This window comes from Anolis sagrei, chromosome 1 (assembly GCF_037176765.1).
Source record: "Anolis sagrei isolate rAnoSag1 chromosome 1, rAnoSag1.mat, whole genome shotgun sequence".
NCBI classification, from domain to species: domain Eukaryota; kingdom Metazoa; phylum Chordata; class Lepidosauria; order Squamata; family Dactyloidae; genus Anolis; species Anolis sagrei.
Window position 1 is genome coordinate 5,105,657 of NC_090021.1, and position 22,432 is coordinate 5,128,088.

The 22,432-nt window shown below is 47.3% G+C and overlaps 1 pseudogene; it reads right to left on the minus strand.

Annotated features, from left to right (window-relative positions):
- Window positions 1–1,124: 1,124 nt before the first annotated feature.
- LOC137094975 (zinc finger protein 420-like) lies at window positions 1,125–19,728 on the minus strand (annotated as a pseudogene).
- Between the last annotated feature and the right edge of the window lie 2,704 nt (window positions 19,729–22,432).

Sequence of the window (22,432 nt, forward strand, 5' to 3'; positions counted from 1 at the left end):
ATTTTGACTGTATGAGGTGTATCTGGACATTAAGGTTACAAGATATTTTAAAAATAAAATTCATCACGAGATCGTTTAAGTTTATGGAGAGGACGTAATGTCAGGAGGGCATGTGGCAAAATGGGTACAGAATTTCAACTGCGGAAGGACGGAAATTCACAATGAAGACAGAAATGGGCAGCTGTCCGTTGTGACTGATGACCTGGCTGAAAAGGGTGGCGGGAGATTTCTATGACACAGGCATAAAAAACCCATCCCGTAGATGACAAAACGTATTGAAGCGAATGGTGATTGTGTAGAAAAATAATGCAATACCTCTGCTATAATCCATCTAAGTTTTATTTAACTATATTCATTCTTTGTATTTAAAAAAATATTGTAACCTTACTTTCCAAATATCCCTCAAAAAGCACAGACTTCACACTTGGAGGGAAACGGAATGAGGACGCTCATCTCTGACCTTCACCATAATGCCAGTGGATGAACTACTGACGACTGGCACTGGCTTCTCGCAACACGGCATTGATACCCGTTTCTCACATCAAAATTCCCCGTAAGAGCTACATGCCTTGAAACGTTACTTTTCAGATAACCCTCGTATTTAATAACTGAAGCATAAAAATTAAAATCAAATCCGGACCCATGCGACCCACATATAGGCAGAAAACAATATGCTCTTTGTCACCTTTCCTTTTCATATAGATGTTAGAAATATTAAATATTAGAATTAAGGAAGACAGCTGTATTAAAGGAGAGAAAATAAAACAAGAATTCAAAGTTAAAGCATATGCTGATGATACGTTATGCATTATAAAAGAGCTATTGGAAAGCATTCAAAGCTTGATGGAAACAATGAGTATGAGAACGTGAAAGGATTTAAAATGAATAAAGAGAAATTCATGTTCTTAATAAAAACTCTGTCAAAAAGTAATATTGACAAATTAGAGAATTTTTCAGCTGGTAAGGAAGCCTCAAAAGTAACATACTGAAGATTAGGGCTAACCAACAAAATAACTGTTGATATATTGAGATAAATGACCTCTGTCTCTTCTCTCAATACTTCTTGACTCTCCAGCGTCCGCTTGGAAACCACAAGGAAAATAAATTCACCATGCTACCTTGGATCAACTCCAAAGCCTAGAGTGGCTTACTTTATTGCAAATACTAAACTACAAACTATATACTATTTACAGAAGTAAAGAAAACACGTCCGTTCACCTAGCCGTACATCATTGGAAGCAAGAGCACGTGGTTATCAGATCTTTGGGAATGTAACTACGCCACCGGAACTCTCCAAAGTTACGCTCTAGGAATCCATCACAGCTCTATGCATTTAACTCTTACATTATATTGCTACATCACACAGTTTAATTTATAACAATGAAGCCCATGTTCTGACAATAAATTCAAAATAATTATCAAAAAATGTGGAAGGAGATTGAATAAAATTTGGAAAGATGGCAAAGAATTCAATTAACTTGGGTGGGGAGAATAGCGGTGATAAAAATGATGATCTGACTCAAAATGCTGTTTTATTCCAAAATCTACGAATATTTAAAGGAGGGAGAATTTTCAAACATTGGGGGAAGGATTTGACTAAATTTATATGGAATGGGGAAAAAGCTAGCATTGCTTAGAAGAACCTAAGAGATGCCCAAGAGAGAGGGGCTTAGCGCTGCCAGACATGAAGTATGAATACGAAGTGGGAGGCTTCAGCTGGCTAAAGGAAGGGGCAAGATTAGGAAACACACAACAACCCAGTGATTCCGGCCTTGAAAGCCTTCGACAATACGTTGTTCAAAATCTGCTTGCCCTGGCTTTGTTCTGAGGCTGAGAGAGCGTGACACAGCCAAGGTCACCCAGTGGACTTCGTGGCCAAGCGGAGAATCAGCCCCTGGTCTCCAGAGCCGCAATCCAAGACTCGCTTTCTCCACTTCGGTTATAGTCTGTAAGCACAATGCTTTCAAAATGAGTTAGGTATTATTGGAAAGCGCTAGGCTTCAGCTGGCTAAAGGAAGGGGTAAGAGTAGAAAATCAAGCTTTATTCAACCTGGAGGGATATCACCTAAGGTTTGGCTGGCATGTGTATTTATGGAATAGAAAAGATAGAATTAATAAAGTTTTCCATAGACATCCCATTAGAGTCTAAGTCTATTAGTGATTTGGAAAAGATATAAGGTGGGGACAGAACAAAAAAACCCATTATGGCATGTGTAGTTATGGAATGGATCTAGAAAAGAAGATAAAAACTAGATTTCAGAGTTGTCACAAAGGGAATTTATTAATGCAGGATAAGGGTGGGGTTTTTTTTTTGTAACATTAGTTTCACACTCCTTCCTTCCTTCCTTCCTTCCTTCCTTCCTTCCTTCCTTCCTTCCTTCCTTCCTTCCTTCCTTCCTTCCTTCCTTCCTTCCTTCCTTCCTTCCTTCCTTCCTTCCTTAGGTGGCACCGGAAGTCATGGGTGGGGGGTTTGGCAGAGTGTCATGTTGTATTTGTTTGTTTACTCTATTTCTATCCCACCTTCCTCTACCCTGAAGGGGACTCAAGGCGGCTTTACAAAAGGCAACTATTTGATGTCTTTCAGAACAACAAATACATTTAAGTTAAAATTTAAGAAATTGAAAATTTGAAGAAAAATGCACATTAAAACATATAAACATTATAATCACTATTAAAATCATGTCATCCATGCTTGTAATCTGGGACCGTTCCGAAAATCATTAATCATACATCCATTGCAAAAGGATGCATGTCTAAAAAGAGTGTCACCAACATGAAAAGTTGGCAAAGTTCTGTTTTAGGGAGTCTCTCTGGGGTCAAATACTACTGCTCTTTCCAATTTGAATTCTATGTCTATGTAGCTTTGAACTCTCAGAGAAGCTCTTTCCACACTCCATTCACTGTTTCTCCCTAGTGTGGGTCCTTTGATGCGAACATAGACTTGAATTACGAGTGAAGCGTCATCCACAATCCAGGCATTTATAGGGTTTCTCCCCAGTGTGAGTAATTTGATGTGAATGTAGAAGTTCACTCTCAGTGAAACTCTTCCTCACTCCAGGCAGGTATCGGCTTTCTCCCCAGTGTGAATCCTTTAATGTGAATGCAGATTTAAACCCCAAGTGAAGCTCTGTCCACATTCTAGGCATGTATAGCGTTTCTACCCAGCGTGAGTCCTTTGATGTCTACGTAGATGTCCACTGTGAGTGAAGCTCTTTCCACACTCCAGGCATTTATAGGGTTTCTCCCCAGTGTGAGTCCTTTGATGTGAACGCAGATTTGAACCCTGAGTGAAGCTCTGACTACAATCCAGGCATTTATAGGGTTTCTCCCCAGTGTGAGTCCTTTGATGTAAACGCAGTCTTGAACCCTGAGTGAAGCTCTGCCCACAGTCCAGGCATGTATAAGGTTTCTCCCCAGTGTGAGTCCTTTGATGTCTATGTAGACTTGAAGTATCAATGAAGCTCTGTCCACACTTCAGGCATTTAAAGGCTTTTTCCCCAGTGTGAGTCCTTTGATGTCTACGTAGACTTCCATTCTCAGTGAAGCTCTTTCCACACTCCAAGCATGCATAGGGTTTCTCCCCAGTGTGAGTTCTTTGATGTCTACGTAGACTTCCATTCTCAGTGAAGCTCTTTCCACACTCCAAGCATGCATAGGGTTTCTCCCCAGTGTGAGTTCTTTGATGTCTATGTAGACTTGAAGAATCAATGAAGCTCTGTCCACACTTCAGGCATTTAAAGGGCTTTTCCCCAGTGTGAGTCCTTTGATGTCTACGTAGATTTCCAGTGTCATTGAAGCTCTGTCCACACTCCAGGCATTTATAGGGTTTGTCCCCAGTGTGAGTCCTTTGATGTCTATGTAGACTTCCAGTGTCATTGAAGCTCTTTCCACACTCCAGGCATTTATAGGGTTTCTTCCCAGTGTGAGTCCTATGATGCAAATGTAGACTTGAATTACGAGAGAAGCTCTGTCCACACTCCAGGCATGTATAGGGTTTCTCCCCAGTATGAGTTCTTTCATGCAGTCGTAGACTTCCATTCTCAGAGAAGCTAAGTCCACACTCCAAACATTTAAAAGGTTTCTCCCCAGTGTGAGTCCTTTGATGTGTGCGTAGATGTCCACTCTGAGTGAAGCTCTGTCCACACTCCAGGCATGCATAGGGTTTCTCCCCAGTGTGAGTTCTTTGATGCACATGTAGACCTGAATTACAAGTGAAGCTTTTTCCACACTCCAGGCATTTATAGGCTTTCTCCCCAGTATGTGTTCTTTGATGTCTATGTAGATATGAACGATGAGTGATGCTCCGTCCACACTCCAGAGACTTATAGGGCTTCTCCCCAGTGTGGGTCCTTTCATGTTTGTGCAGATGATCCCTCCGAGTAAAACTCTTTCCACACTCCATGTTTTTAAATGCTTTCTCCTCCATGTCAATAGTGATATGGATGTTGAATTGCAATGCAGATTGTTGGCACTGCTTTTTTTTCCCTTTCTTATCTGTAAGTGAAGTCAGGAATCGGCAAGATCATCACCGTGAGATTCTTTCTTCCTTCTTCCTATATTAATGGTTTCCTTACTGCACCCAAGAGTTGGCTCCACAGAGTCCTCATTTCCCTGGTGAAGAAAGAAGCAAAAGATCAGTGATGAAAGCCAGAAACCTTCTTTACCTGCAAGAATTCCCTCTTTTCCCTTCATGGGTCATGTTGAAAATGGGAATACCAAGAAATGCAGACATCAGGGTCTCACGCACATACACAGATGCCAACAAAGGCAATCACTGATTCTTAAACAAGAAGCGAATGAATCCAGAAAGAAAAACAAAAACAAAGACAACTCACCACCCACAGTAAAGCAACCCCACAACCTACCCACTACATTGACTTCCATCACTTTACCTCACAGAGTCTGTACACATTTTATTTAACCCTTTATATTTCTAGGAAGGAAGGAGAGAGAGAGAGAGAGAGAGAGAGAGAGAGAGAAAACATCCTTCTCCAAATTGACCCCCTCCCTTTCCTTTCTTTTTTCCCCCTTTCTCTCTTGAGTCTTGGCTCTCGGCAGCATGGAGGTACCTGCTGGGAACTCACACGGGAGGGATTGTGTGTGTGTGTGTGTGTGCCGAGAAAGCTCACCCATATTGAGTTATGGGAAGGAATTCTGGGAAATGAAGTCTAGTATTCAAAGAAAGGACAAAAAGGCACGCTCTGTGAGTTAACAAAAGCTGACCAGGAAGGCACAATCAAAACACTCCCAAAAGATGTCCATCAAGTTTTACTTTATAGCAACCCTGGGCTATAATATATCTACAATAATAATATCTATATATCTATCATAATAATATATATGTCTACCATATATATATATATATATATGTGTGTGTGTGTGTGTGTGTGTGATTCACACACTTACTTACTTAGGCGATCCCTCGTTGGCCGAGTAGGATAGTCTTCCAGGATCAGAATTCTTGTGGGTCCGTAGGTGACTGTGGAGCCCAATTCTTGATCTGCATCTTCTCCCGCAGTGGGGGCATTGGTTTCCAGGTGGAAGGCGGTCCCGGTCAGGGTTGGCTTGACATGACTTCCTCTTGGCACGTTTCTCTCTTTCACCCTCCATTCGTGCCTCTTCAAATTCAGTAGCACTGCTGGTCACAGCCGACCTCCAGCTAGAGCGCTCAAGGGCCAGGGCTTCCCAGTTCTCAGTGTCTATGCCAGAGTTTTTAAGGTTGGCTTTGAGCCCATTTTTAAATCTCTTTTCCTGTCCACCAACATTCTGTTTTCCGTTCTTGAGTTCGGAGTAGAGCAACTGCTTTGGGAGACGGTGGTTGGGCATCCGGACAACGTGGCCGGTCCAGCGGAGTTGGTGGCGGAGGACCAATTGCTTCAGTGCTGGTGGTCTTTGCTTCTTCCAGCACATTGACATTTGTCCGCTTGTCTTCCCAAGAGATTTGCAGGATTTTCCGGAGGTAGCACTGATGGAAACGTTCCAGGAGTTGCATGTGACGTCTGTAGACAGTCCACGTCTCGCAGGCTTATAGCAGGGTTGGGAGGACAATAGCTTTACAAACAAGCACCTTGGTATCCCTAAGGACGTCCCAGTCCTCAAACACTCTCTGCTTTATTCGGAAAAATGCTGCACTCGCAGAGCTCAGGTGGTGTTGTATTTCGGTGTCGATGTTGACTTTGGTGGAGAGGTGGCTGCCAAGGTAGCAGAAATGGTCAACATTTTGTAATATTGCACCATCAAGCTGTATCTCTAGCATTGGAAAGGGGTTGGCTGGTGACTGTTGGAACAGCACTTTGGTTTTCTCGATGTTCAATGACAGGCCGAGTTTCTCATATGCTTCTGCAAAGGTGTTTAGAGTGGCTTGTAGATCTTCTTCTGAATGCACACAGACGACATTGTCATCAGCATACTGGAGCTCTATAACAGATGTTGTTGTAACCTTGGTTTTGGCTTTCAGTCTGCTGAGGTTAAACAGCTTGCCATCTGTCCGATAGATGATTTCCACTCCGGTGGGAAGCTTCCCATCAACAAGGTGAAGTATCATAGCGATGAAGATGGAGAATAAAGTTGGGGCAATAACACATCCCTGTTTGATGCCTGATTCCACCTTAAATGGGTCACTTTGGGAGCCACTGCTCTCCAGGACTGTTGCCATCATGTCATCATGGAGGAGCTGCAGGATGTTTGGGCACATTAATTTTTTGGAGGATGGTCCAGAGAGTGCTGCGATTCACTGTGTCGAATGCCTTTGCAAGGTCAATGAATGCCATGTACAGAGGTTGATTTTGTTCCCTGCATTTTTTTTTTTTGGAGCTGTAGTGCAGTGAAGATCATGTCCACAGTTCCTCTGGAGGGGCGGAAGCCGTTCTGGGATTCTGGGAGGGTGTCTTCTGAGAGGGGCAGAAGGCGGTTTGCAAGGATTCGTGTGAGGATTTTCCCAGCGGAGGTTAGGAGGAAGATACCTCGATAGTTTCCACAGTCTGTTCTTTCCCCTTTTTTGAAGAGGGTGATGATGGTGGCATCCTTGAAATCTGCTGGGATTTTCTCAGTCAACCACACTTTTTCTATGAGCTCAGGTCCTCCCTCTTTAAAGATTCCAGCAGGGATCCCATCAGGTCCGCTGGCTTTGTTATATTTTTGTTGGCTGATGGCATTGCTGACTTCTTCCAAACTAGGCAGTGCTGCAAGCTCATCCCTAGTTTGTTGTTGCGGGATTTGTGAGAGAACCTCTTCGGCCACATTGGAGCTGCGGTTCAGGAGGCTTTGGTAGTGTTCTTTCCAACGTAGTGCAATTGATTTTTGGTCCTTCAGGAGTTTGGTTCCATCTGATGAGCGGAGAGGCTGTATGCCATGGCTTCTTGGTCCATAGGTGACCTTTGTGGCTTTGAAAAATTCCTGAGCATCATGGGTATCTGCCAGGTGTTGGATTTCTTCAGCCTTCTTTGTCCACCAGATGTTCTTGAGTTCTTTTGTCCTTCTTTGGACCTCAGCTTTTGTGCTGGCGTAGATCTTTTTCTTAGCAGCACAGTTGATGTCTCTCTGCCATATTTGGAAGGCTGTTGGGTCTCGTCATTTTCGTCAAACCAATCTTGATGTTTCTTGGTTTGATATCCAATAGTTTCTTCGCAGGCTGTGATGATGGAGGTCTTCAGTTTGTTCCAATGTTCCTCAACATTTTCGGGGTGTATTGTGGGTAGATGGTCCTTGAGTGCTGTTTGGAGAAGGGCTCATTTGGAGGGCTCCTGAAGGGCTTGGGTGTTCATTTTGCGCCTTGTCTTTTAATGCTTAATATTTTTTTCATCCTTCCAATCTTTGGCAAGTGTAATGCGTGCCAAGCTGTACAGGCAGATTTCTTGTTCTGGCTGCTCTAAACCATCTCTGAATATTCCTAATAGGCATATTCGTGTTGTTGTTTTTTTACTTTGTTGTGGAACATTTTGGTTTTTTCTTTATGATTCTTTTCCAGTAGACCTGCACCAATTCACAAGACCACCATACGTGAAAAAAGGTCCCTTTCTTAATTATGCACCTCCAACAGGATCCTGATTGTGAGTTATCTATTTTGGCCAGGAGAGCTGGAGATATACAACATCTGTATATAAGTTGTCCCCAATTGAAGTTGCCACTGTAATTTGAAGCTTTTGTTCCACAGGTTTTCCCAAATCTTGAAATCTATTCTTCTCCCCAGATCTTTTGCCCATGAAATCATGGAGGTTTTTACATTACTATCTTCCAATTTTGTAACATAGGAAATATTTATACAATTTGGCTATTAGACTTTTCCCCCTTTATCTAGTATAATTTTCAGTTTTGATTTTTTGGGGGCAAATCCCCTTTTTGAATCTTTTGTATAATTGGTGATAGAGGAACCAGTCTTTGATACCCAGTTCGTCTTTCCCCCTCAGCGTCCGCTGGCCACTGAGCCTGATGAGGAATTCCCCATATGTTCTGACATCATCCTTACAGGTGAGTCTCGCAAGAGCTCCTATTGGTCTCACCCACAGGTTGTTCTTGGTTCCATACCTAACTTTTACCTGTTCCAGTGGTCTATTAGGCTTCTTCTAATTATATGTTTATTGAAAGCCTTATTTAATCTCTCTCCTTCATACAATAGAAATGCATGCCACCCGTATCTTATTCCGTGTCCTTCTAAATTAAGTATGTTTGTATTCTTGAATTGTATCCAGTATCCAGTTGTGCTCCCACAGAAGTTGAGGAAGCAAGAATCCAACTTGTTCCCTTCTGCGTCAGGTAAGCCTTGTCTTAGAGTGCACTAGAAATCTGAGTGTTTAAGATTAGCTGCTGTGAGTGTTTGCTTTGTTTGAGAGGAGGGGCGGGGCTAAATTCTTTTAGCCAGCAGTGATTGACAGTTGCAGGGCAGCAATTAGTGGCTCATTGTTCTGGGACTGAGTCGGTGCTTCCTGTGTAATCTATATAAGCCAGGACCTGAGCTCAAGTGGCAGTCGTGCTTCCACAGAAGTTGAAGAAGCAAGAAGCCATCTTGTTCCCTTCTGCTTCAGGTAAGCCTTGTGTTAGAGTGCACTGGGAATCTGAGTGAGTGTTTAAGATTAGCTGCTGTCAGTGTTTGCTTTGTTTGAGAGGCGGGGCGGGGCTAAATTATTTTAGCCAGCAGTGATTCACAATTGCAGGGCAGCAATTAGTGGCTCATTGTTCTGGGACTGAATCGGTGCTTCCTGTGTAACCTATATAAGCCAGGGCCTGAGCTCAAGTGGCAGTTGTGCTCCCACAGAATTTATACACTCACTAACCTACATCTTCACCCCTGCATACAGACAACATAAAACACACACTAGAGGGGAGGTAATCCGCAGTTTACAGATGGAGCAAACACAAAATCTTCCCATCTCATGCACAAGCTGTGGCATGTACAGCTTTTTCACGCAACAATTATTCAATTACATCTGCCCCAAGTGTAAACAGATCACTCACATGGAACAGAGGATCCAACAATTCGAGGGCCGTATTAAGACCCTTAAGGACATTCAGGAACTCGAGCTGTTCTTGGACACCACACAGCACACTGTCCTAGACATGCAACCCACACCACCCCAACATTATGGGGAGGCTCATGAGGAGATCACCTCAGATGTGGATAACCCTCAAGTTTGGAGGAATGTCACCCTTAGAAAGAGACATAGGACCAGGAAGCCTCCTCAGAATACTGCAGCTACACAATAGATTCCAAATTCTCACACAACTAACACCAAACAAGAAACACAACATCTTGGGGAAGACCAGAATGACTTAGATACTGATCTGTGGCTCGTCCCTGATCAGTATGTGGGGGATAGCCCTGACTGGGATAACACTTCACAACATTCACACTTACAAAATCATGCAGAGGTACCATTCTCAACCATAGACCAGGTGCAACAGGAACACACACAGAAGAATGATAGGCTCTTGGACGAATCTCAATGGATTGTCCTTGATGAATGCACCGGGGATGTCGAGGAGGAGGACAACACTTTAAACCTACACAACTCACATCAACAGGATCACTTTTCTGGGGACCTACATACTACATTCCACAAAAGGGACCCTGTCAATGCTAAGCAGGTCTTGGTGGTAGGCGATTCCCTCCTTAGAGGAACGGAAGCAGTCATTTCCAGACAAGATGGGATAGCTTGAGAAATATGCTGCCTATTGTGGGCAAAAATACACCATATCACTCAGAGGCTCACCAGGCTCCTCAAGCCCCATCACCGTCCTCCCCCCCTCATGTTGATTCATGTAGGAACCAATGATACTGCTAGGCATACTTTTCAAAAGATCATAAATGATTTTGAGCTCTCAAAACAAAGCTAAAACAATTTAAGGTACAGGTGGTTTTTCATCCCTTCTCCCAGTTGTAAGACACGGTCCTACAAGGGCCAGAAAAATAGTACAGGTCAAAAACTCGCTTAGAAAATGGTGTCAGGAGGAACACTTTGGCTTCCTCGACCATGGCCTGCTTTTCCAGGAAGATGGCCTGCTGGCAAGGGATGGGGTGCATCTCACACAAGTAGGGAAACACCTTTTTGCTCACAGACTCACAAACCTCATTAGGCGCACTTTAAACTAGTTCCACCGGGAGAGGGGGACAACAGCCTTGCGAACAGTACTTTATCCACAAAGTCAGGGAACCGCCAGAAGGTTAAACGGAGGGCTGCACTAACGCAATGAGGACCAAGTACCGAAAGCACAATAATCCCAAATAAACAGCTCAGGGGAAGATCTCAGGGGCTCACATGTCTACACTAATGCACAGAGCATGGGAAATAAATAAGACGAACACCAACTTTTATCACACCACAAATATGTCATAGGCATCATTGAAACCTGGTGGGATGACTCCTATCGCTGGAATGTAGACATGGAGGGCTATAACCTCTTTCACAGAAACCGAACAAAGGGGAGAAGAGGCAGAGTAGCCTTATATGTCAAAAACCGTTACGCTGCAGAAGAGATGCAAGACAGCAATCTGGGAAACCAGCTTGAAAGCATCTGGATAAGAATCAAGGGAACTGGGACTCAAAAAGATCTCGATGTAGGCGTCTACTACAGACCTCCAAGTCAGGAAGAAGAACTTGATGAAGTCTTCTGCCAACTGTTGACCAAACAGGCACAGAGAGATGTAGTAGTCATAGGCGATTTCAACTATCCCGATATTTGCTGGAAAACAAACTCGGCCAAGAGTACAAAGGCCAACAAATTCCTTGCTTGCTTTGCAGACAATTTCATGGTCCAGAAGGTAGAAGAGGCAACAAGGGGGTCGGCTACTCTTGATCTCATCCGAACAAATGCAGGGGACCTGATCGATGCGGTTGAAGTGGTAGGATCCTTAGGGGCAAGTGACCATGTGCTCCTGCAATTTGAGGTACAAAGGCCAAAACTAAGACAAGTCAAACCTGCATTTTGGACTTTAGAACAGCTGATTTCCAAAAAATGAAGGAAACACTGAGCAGCATTCCATGGACACAGATACTAAAAGACAAGGGAGTTACGGATGGATGGGAGTTTTTCAAGAATGAAATACTCAAGGCGCAACTGCAAACAATGCCAGCAAAGAGAAAAAATAGGACAAGTGCAAAGAAGCCAGAATGGATGTTCAAAGAACTTCTAACTGTGCTAAGCCTCAAAAGAGACATGCACAAGAAGTGGAAAAAGGGAGAAATCACCAAAGAAGAATGTAAAAAAAAAATAGCCAACTCCTGAAGGGAAAAGGACCGCAAGGGTAAACCACAAAATGAGCTCAGGCTTGCCAGGGACATTAAAAACAATAAAAAGGGCTTCTTTTCTTATGTCAGTAGAAAAAGGAAGAATAAGGATGCGATAGGGCCTCTTCGAGGAGAAGATGGGACAATGCTGACAGGGGATAGGGAAAAGGCAGACCTATTTAATGCCTTCTTTGCCTCGGTCTTCTCACAAAAGAAAATCATCTTCAACCTCAGCAAGATGGAGTGGATGAGGGATTAGAGGACATCCAACCCCAAATTGGGAAACAAGTCGTACAGGAATACCTGGCCAATGAGTTCAAGTCCCCAGGGCCAGATCAACTACACCCGAGAGTATTGAAGGAAGTAGCGGAAGTCATCTCGGAACCATTGGCAATCATCTTTGAGAGTTCTTGGAGAACAGGAGAAGTTCCAGCAGATTGGAGGAGGACCAATGTGGTCCCAATCTTCAAGAAGGGAAAAAAGGATGACCCAAACTATTACTGTCCAGTCAGCCTCACGTCGATACCAGGCAAGATTCTGGAAAAGATTGTTAAGGAAGTGGTCTGCAAACACTTAGAAACAAATGTGGTCATCGCGAATAGTCAACATGGATTTATCAAAAACAAGTCATGCTAGACTAATCTGATCTCTTTTTTCATCATCATCATCATAATCATCACTTTATTTCTTAATTAGTCGCTCTCCACCAAGATGCTCCGAGCGACTTACAATTTAAAACAGTTTATATACAATATAAAACATTCAATATAAAAACATTCAACATAAAAACATTCAGCAGTTACTATGGCAAAATTTGATCCGGTTACTTAAATGCACAACCAAACAGCCAAGTCTTGAGCGCCTTTGCAAAAGGTCGCAACTAAGACATTGCTCTAATATATGGAGGCAATGAGTTCCGATAGAGTTTTCGATAGTTACAAGCAGGATAGATGCGGGGAATGCCGTGGATGTAGCGTACCTGGATTTCAGTAAGGCCTTCAACAAGGTCCCCATGACCTTCTGGCAAACAAACTAGTCCAATGTGGGCTAGGCAAAACTACGGTGAGGTGGATCTGTAATTGGTTAAATGGACGAATCCAGAGGGTGCTCATCAATGCTTCCTCTTCATCCTGGAAAGAAGTGACGAGCGGAGTGCCGCAGGGTTCCGTCCTGGGCCCGGTCCTGTTCAACATCTTCATTAATGACTTAGATGAAGGGCTGGAAGGCAGGATCATCAAGTTTGCAGACAGGACCAAATGGGGAGGGAGAGCCAATACTCCAGAGGTCAGGAGCAGGATTCAAAATGATCTTGACAGATTAGAGAGATGGGCCGAAACTAACAAAATGAAGTTCAACAGTGACAAATGCAAGATACTCCACTTAGGCAGAAAAAACAAAATGCAAAGATACAGAATGGGGGATGCCTGGCTCGAGAGTAGTACGTGTGAAAAAGATCTTGGAGTCCTCGTGGACAACAAGTTAAACATGTGCCAACAATGTGATGTGGCGGCAAAAAAAAAAAAAAAAAAAGCCAATGGGATTTTGGCCTGCATCCATAGGAGCATAGTGTCTAGGTCTAGGGAAGTCATGCTCCCCATGCTCTATTCCGCTTTGGAATGAGTACGACACCATCGTACTCGGAATTTCCCAGAAGACATCGCAGCCCTGTTTAAACATTCCCCCACGACAGGCTACACACAGTGGGAAAATAATTCTATGAACAGAAATATTGGGTGGCCATGTGTGTGTGGGGGGGGGGGGGGAGGGCTGGGTATGAGGAGTGGGGCTTGGGTGTGGATAGTGGGCAGGAAGGTCGGTTTGGGTGTGGATAGGGAGGGCAGCTTGGGTGTGAGGAGTGGGAAGTGGGGGCCTTGGGTGTGGGAAGTGGGCAGCTTGGGAATGCGGCTTGTGTGTGGGAAATGAGCAGGGAGGGGGCCATGGGTCTGGGCAGGGAGCAAGCCTTGGGTGTGGGGAGGAAACAGGGAAGGCTGCTTGGGAGTGGGCAGGGAGGCTGGCTTGGGCATGGGGCTTGGGCAGTGAGGGTGGCTTCGGTGAGGGGAGTGGGCAGGGAGAGAATCTTGGGAATGCGGCTTGGGTGTGGGGTGTAGGTAGGGAGAGGGAGGGAGGGCAGCTTGGGAATGGGGTTTGGGTGTGGGCCCCCGAGGCTGCAACATTCCCAACTCCTTTACACAAACAAGGCTTCTTTCCTCTGACCCTGGACATCCCACAGACATTAGGTACACCCCACTTGCTTGACCACCAACTGAACCTCTCAAGATGCAGCAGGCAAAACGTCAGGAGAGAGTGCTGCAGGAACATGTTCCCCATACAGCTTGAAAAACTCACAGCAACCCAGGGATTCCGGCCATGAAAGCCTTCGACGATACCACAATAATAATTGTTAGGTTTTGTCGAAGGCTTTCATGGCTGGAATCACTAGGTTCTTGTGGGTTTTTTCGGGCTATATGGCCATGTTCTAGAGGCATTTCTCCTGACGTTTCGCCTGCATCTATGGCAAGCATCCTCAGAGGTAGTGAGGTCTGTTGGGATTCAAGGAATCAAGGAACATGAAAGGCACTGCAGACTACTTCAACCAGAGAAGTCAGCCATAGCAGAGCACCTGATGAACCAGCCTGGACACAGCATATTATTTGAGAACACAGAAATGCTGGACCACGCTCACAACCACCATGTCAGACTACACAGAGAAGCCATTGAAATCCACAAGAAGCATGTGGACAATTTCAACAGAAAGGAAGAGACCATGAAAATGAACAAAATCTGGCTACCAGTATTAAAAAACTCTAAAATTACAACAGCAAAACAGCAGAGAGGAAACAACCAGGCACATCTTAACAGATCTGAACGGGCAGATCTGGCGTGCATCACGGAGACCTGGCTGGACGAAGCTGGAGGTGTGAATTTGACCCAGCTTTGCCCGCCAGGTTTCTCCGTGCAGCACCAACCAAGATCCGGGGGGCGGGGAGGCGGGGTTGCAGTGATCTATAGAGACTCCATTCTTCTGACCAGGGCCCCCATCCCGCAGTCAACAAATTTTGAATGCGTCCACCTGAGGGTGGGTGACCGGGACAGATTAGGGATTCTGTTAGTGTACCGTCCACCTCGCTGCACTACAGACTCCCTGACTGAGCTAGCGGGGGTGATCTCGGACCTGGCATTGGAGTCCCAGCGGCTGCTTGTGCTGGGGGACTTCAATGTCCACGCCGAGACCACCCTATCGGGAGCGGCTCAGGACTTCATGTCTACCATGGCAACCATGGGGCTGTCCCAACAGGTATCTGGCCCCACCCACAGTGCTGGACATACATTGGACTTGGTTTTCTGCCAGGGATGGGAGGAAGGTGGCGGTGTTGAGGAGTTATCCATCTCTCCGTTGCCATGGACCGACCACCACCTGGTCAGCTTTAGATTAACTGCACCCCCTAACCTCTGCAGAGGTGGAGGACCCATTAAGTTGGTCCGCCCCAGGAGGCTTATGGATCCGGATGGATTCCTGACGGCTCTTGGGGAATTTCCTGCCGCCTCGGTTGGTGATCCTGTTGATGCCCTGGTCGCTCTCTGGAATGGGGAGATGACTAGGGCAATAAACACGATCGCTCCAGAACGTCCCCTCTCAAGTAGCCGAGCTAAACCAGCTCCTTGGTTCACTGAGGAGCTGGCAGCGTTGAAGCGAAAGAAGAGGGAACTAGAGAGCGTGTGGCGTTCGAATCCGAGCGAGCCAAATCGAACACGGTTTATGTCCTTCTTAAGGGCATATGCCGCGGCAATAAAAGCCGCAAAGAAGACCTTCTTTGCGGCCACTATTGCGTCTGCAAAGAACCGTCCGGCCGAACTGTTCCGAGTTGTCAGAGGCCTGTTAAAACCCACCATTCAGGATGGGTGCCCTGATGACTCGGCAGCTCGCTGTGAAGCCTTTGCTCAGTTCTTTGCAGACAAAGTCGCTTTGATCCGCTCTGGTCTGGACACCATATTAACGGCAGTCTCTGAGGATGTAACACGAGCATCTGCTTGTCCGGTTTTGATGGATTCATTTCAATTGGTTCAATCCGAGGATGTGGACAAGGTGCTTGGAGGAATGAGAGCTACCACATGCATCCTAGACCCCTGCCCATCCTGGCTTCTGAAGGAGGCCAGAGGGGGATTGGCTGAGTGGGTGAAGGTGGTGGTTAATGCCTCCCTCCGGGAAGGCATCTTTCCAGCCAGCTTAAAGCAAGCTGTAATAAAACCGCTGTTGAAGAAACCATCACTGGACCCCACTCAATTCGTCAACTTCCGGCCTGTTTCCAATCTCCCCTTTTTGGGCAAAGTCCTGGAACGTGTGGTGGCCTCACAACTCCAGGCATTCTTGGTAGACACGGATTATCTGGATCCGGCACAGTCTGGCTTCAGGCCGGGGCACGGTACTGAGACAGCCTTGGTCGCCTTAGTGGATGATCTGCGCCGGGAGCTCGACAGGGGGAGTGTGTCCCTGTTGGTGCTTCTGGACCTCTCAGCGGCCTTCGATACTGTCGACCACGGTATCCTTCTGAGACGCCTCGCGGGAATGGGTCTTGGAGGAACTGTTTTACAGTGGCTCCGCTCATTCCTCGAGGGTCGGTCTCAGAAGGTGTTACTGGGAGACTCCTGTTCAACCCCACAACCTTTGTCTTGTGGGGTTCCTCAGGGCTCAATATTGTCTCCCATGTTGTTTAACATCTACATGAAGCCGCTGGGTGAGATCATCCGGAGTTTCGGAGTGCGATGTCATCTGTACGCGGATGATGTCCAACTCTGTCACTCCTTTCCACCTGCTACTAAGGAGGCTGTCGAGGTCCTGAACCGGTGCTTGGCCGCTGTGACGGTCTGGATGGGGGCGAACAAATTGAAATTGAATCCAGACAAGACAGAGGTACTCCTGGTCAGTCGCAAGGCCGAACAGGGTATAGGGTTACAGCCTGTGTTGGATGGGGTCGCACTCCCCCTGAAGACGCAGGTTCGCAGTTTGGGTGTGATCCTGGACTCATCGCTGAGCCTGGAGCCCCAGGTTTCGGCGGTGACCAGGGGAGCATTCGCACAGTTAAAACTCGTGCGCCAACTGCGCCCGTACCTTGGGAAGTCTGACTTGGCCACGGTAGTCCACGCTCTGGTTACATCCCGTTTGGACTACTGCAACGCTCTCTACGTGGGGTTGCCTTTGAAGACGGCCCGGAAGCTCCAACTAGTCCAACGTTCGGCAGCAATGATACTAACGGGAGCGGAGCGCAGGGAGCATACAACTCCTCTGCTGCACCAGCTCCACTGGCTGCCGATCTGCTACCGGGCTCAATTCAAAGTGCTGGCGTTGGCCTTTAAAGCCCTAAACGGTTCTGGCCCAACTTACCTATCCGAACGTATCTCGGCCTATCAGCCCGCCAGGACCCTAAGATCTTCTGGGGAGGCCCTGCTCTCTATCCCGCCTGCTTCACAGGTGCGGCTGGCGGGTACGAGAGACAGGGCCTTTTCTGTGGTGGCCCCGCGGCTATGGAACGCCCTGCCCTTGGAGGTAAGATCAGCCCCTTCATTGATGATATTCCGAAGAAGATTGAAGACCTGGATGTTTAAGCAGGCATTTGGTTAACCCAATGCAACGAATGGTAACTGACTAAAGGACTGGCAACATGGATGACGAACTGGATCACGTTTTTAGTTAAGAGTCGAACTGGATTGGTATTGATGTATGAATTGTGTTTTTATGTTTTTTATGTTTTTTATGCTTTTAACTTTTTTACTGTTGATTGTTATATTATGTTGTAAACCGCGTTGAGTCGCCGGCTAGGCTGAGAAACGGCGGTATATAAATATAGCAAATAAATAAATAAATAAATAAATAACACCTCTCAACGAAAGATTTTCCCAGGCTCAGCCAGGCCTTCAAATGCGAATGAAGGTGGTCAGTTGAAACATTCACACCTAGCTCCAGCAGAGAAGAGCTCTTTGCTCCACCCCAGCCATTCCACAGATATATACATTTATTTATTTATTTATTTACTTTGCTTCTATACCACTGTTCTTAGCCCGAAGGCGACTCACAGTGGTTCACAAAACACAGGACACAGCAGAATTCAACACCAATATAAACAATTAATACCCTAATCTAATACACAATTAATACACAATTACTATGATAACCATTCACTAGCGTCTCGTCACTAAAAACATGATCCAAATTCGTCATCGATTGTTCCATTCCTATGTCATTACCAGTCTTGCACTAATTATTCGAACGCCTGCACAAATAACCAGGTCTTTACTTTTTTGCGGAAGACCACTAGAGATGGTGCTAATCTAATATCTGTGGGAAGGGCATTCCACAGGGCTGAGAGGGGCGGTCAATAAATGCAATAAATAAATAAATAAATAAATATTATATGTATATACAATATACTATATTATATTATTAGTAGAGACAATACGAAGGAAGATCGATGCTTTTGAGCTGTGGTGTTGGAGGAAAGTTCTGAGAGTGCCTTGGACTGTGAGAAGATCCAACCAGTCCATCCTCCAGGAAAAACCCATTGTCCTAGTTCCAACAGACCTCACTATCTCTGAGGATGCTTGCCATAGATGCAGGCGAAACGTCAGGAGAAATGCCTCTAGAACATGGCCCTATAGCCCGAAAAAACCCACAAGAACCTAGTGATTCCAGCCATGAAAGCCTTCGATGATACCACAATAATTATTGTGTTCCTAACCCGCCTCCCCTCGTGCCTCAAGGCGGGTTACAGCAGAACTAAACACATTGTAAACAATATAAAACCCCATAAAATATACAAATACGAAAATGTATGTCTATAAAAGCGGCAGATTGAAACACAAGACAAGAGTTTGAAACCTGTGCTGAGAACGGGATGGGAGGCCTGACTTGGCCACGGTAGTACACGCTTTGGTTACATCCCGCTTAGACTACTGCAACGCTCTCTACGTGGGGTTGCCTTTGAAGACTGCCCAGAAGCTGCAGCAAGTCCAACGCGTGGCAGCCAGATTACTAACGGGGGCTGGATACAGGGAGCACACCACTCCGCTGTTACGCCAGCTCCACTGGCTGCCAATTAGCTTCCGAGCACAATTCAAAGTGCTGGTGTTGACCTATAAAGCCCTAAATGACTCCGGCCCTGTTTACCTCTCCGAACGTATTCTCCCCTACGAACCATCAAGATTATTAAGATCTGGAGAGGCCCTGCTCTCGGTCCCACCGGCCTCGCAAGCGCGCCTGGTGGGGACGAGGGACAGGGCCTTCTCGGTGGCGGCCCCACGACTCTGGAACTCTCTCCCTCTGGAGGCCAGAACCGCCCCATCCATCCTAACATTTAGGAAACGGGTGAAGACGTGGCTGTGGAGTCAGGCCTTCGATGAATGAGACAATGCCATAGGGCCCTGGATGGAAGCTGATGTAGATCCATCTTAATAGGACGACTGACCACTGTAGTTTTAGACATAGTGTTTTTAAAGTTGTTTGTGTAATTGTGATATATGATATTTTAATGAGTGTATATGTTTTTTATGGCTGGAAACCGGGCTGAGTCCCTCAACGAGGTTGAGAAGCTCGGTATAGAAAACTGTGGAATAAATAATATAAATGGGAAGCGGAAGGCGGGCTCTGCGAGGAGGAGACTCCCTCCAGAAGGGCCTCCCTCTCCCTCTCCCTCTCTCCCTCCAGACCTGGCCTCCAGGGAGAGAAGGAATCCCTCAGGAAAGAGCAGGCCGCGGCTGAGTTTGGAAAGGAAGGCCTCCCTCCCTCTCTCTTGATCCGCCTGAGGCACTAAGTTCCTCAAAGGCAGGAGAGGAATCCCTGGCCCGCCTCAGCCTGCCTTGGTCGAGTGGGAAGAGGCCCAAAGGGGTCCCGGATGGAAAACACAGGAGGAGGAGGAGGAGGAGGAAGACAAGAGGACTCACAACCACCACTCTCACCTGCTTCCGCCTTCCTTGTCTTCCTCTCAGACATGGCGGCGGCGCAGGGGGCGTGGCCTGGGAGACGTCGGCGCCTTTCTGACGCAAAGTGGGCGTGTCCATGGGGCTTACAAAGGGGGCGGGGCCTGCCCAACTGGATGGCCTTTGGGTCTCCCTCCCTCCCACTGGGGGCTCCTCCCCTCCCTCCCTCCCTCCCTCCCTCCCTCCCTCCCTTCCTTCCTTCCTTCCTTCCTTCCTTCCTTCCTTCCTTCCTGAGGGCTGCCAGGCTTCCTTGGCTGCAGGGAAGGGGCTGCTGCCACCCGTTGTCCCTTAAAGGGTCCCTTGAGCAGCCCAAAAGCCCAAGGCTGCCCCCTCAGGAAGGAGGGAATGTGGGCCCAGCCCTCTCCTCCCGGGACAGAGCCTCCTCCTCAGCCCCTTGAGGGGCCCCTTCTGCCTGCCTGGCCCCCGCCCCCTTGTGGGCCCCGCTCTTTCCTGCCTGACCCCCGGAGCCCCAAGAGGGAGCGAAGCCCTGCAACTCCCACCCAAGGAAGGAAGGAAGGAAGGAAGGGAGGGAGGAAGAGAAGAAGGAAGAGAGGAAAGAAGGAAGGAAGGAAAAGGAAGGAAGGAAGGAAGAGAAGAAGGAAGAGAGGAAAGAAGGAAGGAAGGAAAAGGAAGGGAAGGAAGGCAGGAAGGAAGGAAGGAGGGAATGTGGGCCCAGCCCTCTCCTCCCAGGACAGAGCCTCCTCCTCAGCCCCTTGAGGGGCCCCTTCTGCCTGCCTGGCCCCCGCCCCCTTGTGGGCCCCGCTCTTTCCTGCCTGACCCCCGGAGCCCCAAGAGGGAGCGAAGCCCTGCAACTCCCACCCAAGGAAGGAAGGAAGGAAGGAAGGGAGGGAGGAAGAGAAGAAGGAAGAGAGGAAAGAAGGAAGGAAGGAAAAGGAAGGAAGGAAGGAAGAGAAGAAGGAAGAGAGGAAAGAAGGAAGGAAGGAAAAGGAAGGGAAGGAAGGCAGGAAGGAAGGAAGGAGGGAATGTGGGCCCAGCCCTCTCCTCCCAGGACAGAGCCTCCTCCTCAGCCCCTTGAGGGGCCCCTTCTGCCTGCCTGGCCCCCGCCCCCTTGTGGGCCCCGCTCTTTCCTGCCTGACCCCCGGAGCCCCAAGAGGGAGCGAAGCCCTGCAACTCCCACCCAAGGAAGGAAGGAAGGAAGGAAGGGAGGGAGGAAGAGAAGAAGGAAGAGAGGAAAGAAGGAAGGAAGGAAAAGGAAGGAAGGAAGGAAGAGAAGAAGGAAGAGAGGAAAGAAGGAAGGAAGGAAAAGGAAGGGAAGGAAGGCAGGAAGGAAGGAAGGAGGGAATGTGGGCCCAGCCCTCTCCTCCCAGGACAGAGCCTCCTCCTCAGCCCCTTGAGGGGCCCCTTCTGCCTGCCTGGCCCCCGCCCCCTTGTGGGCCCCGCTCTTTCCTGCCTGACCCCCGGAGCCCCAAGAGGGAGCGAAGCCCTGCAACTCCCACCCAAGGAAGGAAGGAAGGAAGGAAGGGAGGGAGGAAGAGAAGAAGGAAGAGAGGAAAGAAGGAAGGAAGGAAAAGGAAGGAAGGAAGGAAGAGAAGAAGGAAGAGAGGAAAGAAGGAAGGAAGGAAAAGGAAGGGAAGGAAGGCAGGAAGGAAGGAAGGAGGGAATGTGGGCCCAGCCCTCTCCTCCCAGGACAGAGCCTCCTCCTCAGCCCCTTGAGGGGCCCCTTCTGCCTGCCTGGCCCCCGCCCCCTTGTGGGCCCCGCTCTTTCCTGCCTGACCCCCGGAGCCCCAAGAGGGAGCGAAGCCCTGCAACTCCCACCCAAGGAAGGAAGGAAGGAAGGAAGGGAGGGAGGAAAGAAGGAAGGAAGGAAAAGGAAGAGAAGGAAGGAAGGAAAGAAAAGGAAGGAAGGAAAAGGAAGGAAGGAAAAGGAAGGAGAAGGAAGGAAGGAAAAGGAAGGAAGGAAGGAAGAAAAGAAGGAAGAGAGGAAGGAAGGAAGGAAGGAGGGAAGGAAGGAAGGAAAAGGAAGGAAGGCAGGAAGGAAGGATGGAAGGAAGGAGCGAGGGAAGGAAGGAAGGAAGGAAAAGGAAGGAAAAGGAAGGAAGGAAGGGAAAAAAAGGAAGGAAGGAAAGAGGAAAGAAGGAAGGAAGGAAAAGGAAGAGAAGGAAGGCAGGAAGGAAGGAAGGAAAAGGAAGGAAGGAAAGAAAAGGAAGGAAGAAAGGAAAAGGAAGGAGAAGGAAGGAAGGAAAAGGAAGGAAAGAAGGAAGAGAGGAAGGAAGGAGGGAGGGAAGGAAGGAAAAGGAAGGAAGGAAGGAAGAGAGGAAGGAAGGCGGGAGGGAGGGAAGGAAGGAAGGAAAAGGAAGGAAGGAAGGAAAAGGAAGGAGAAGGAAGGAAGGAAAAGGAAGGAAGGAAGGAAAAAAGGAAGGAAGGAAGGAAGAGAGGAAAGAAGGAAGGAAGGAAAAGGAAGAGAAGGAAGGAAGGAAGGAAGAGAGGAAGGAAGGAAGGAAAAGGAAGGAAGGAAAAGGAAGGAAGGAAGGGAAAAAAGGAAGAAGGGAAAAAAAGGAAGGAAGGAAGGAAGAGAGGAAAGAAGGAAGGAAGGAAGAGAAGGAAGGCAGGAAGGAAGGAAGGAAGAGAGGAAGGAAGGAAAAGGAAGGAAGGAAAGAAAAGGAAGGAAGGAAGGAAAAGGAAGGAGAAGGAAGGAAGGAAAAGGAAGGAAGGAAGAAAAGAAGGAAGAGAGGAAGGAAGGAAGGAGGGAGGGACGGAAGGAAGGAAAAGGAAGGAAGGAAGAG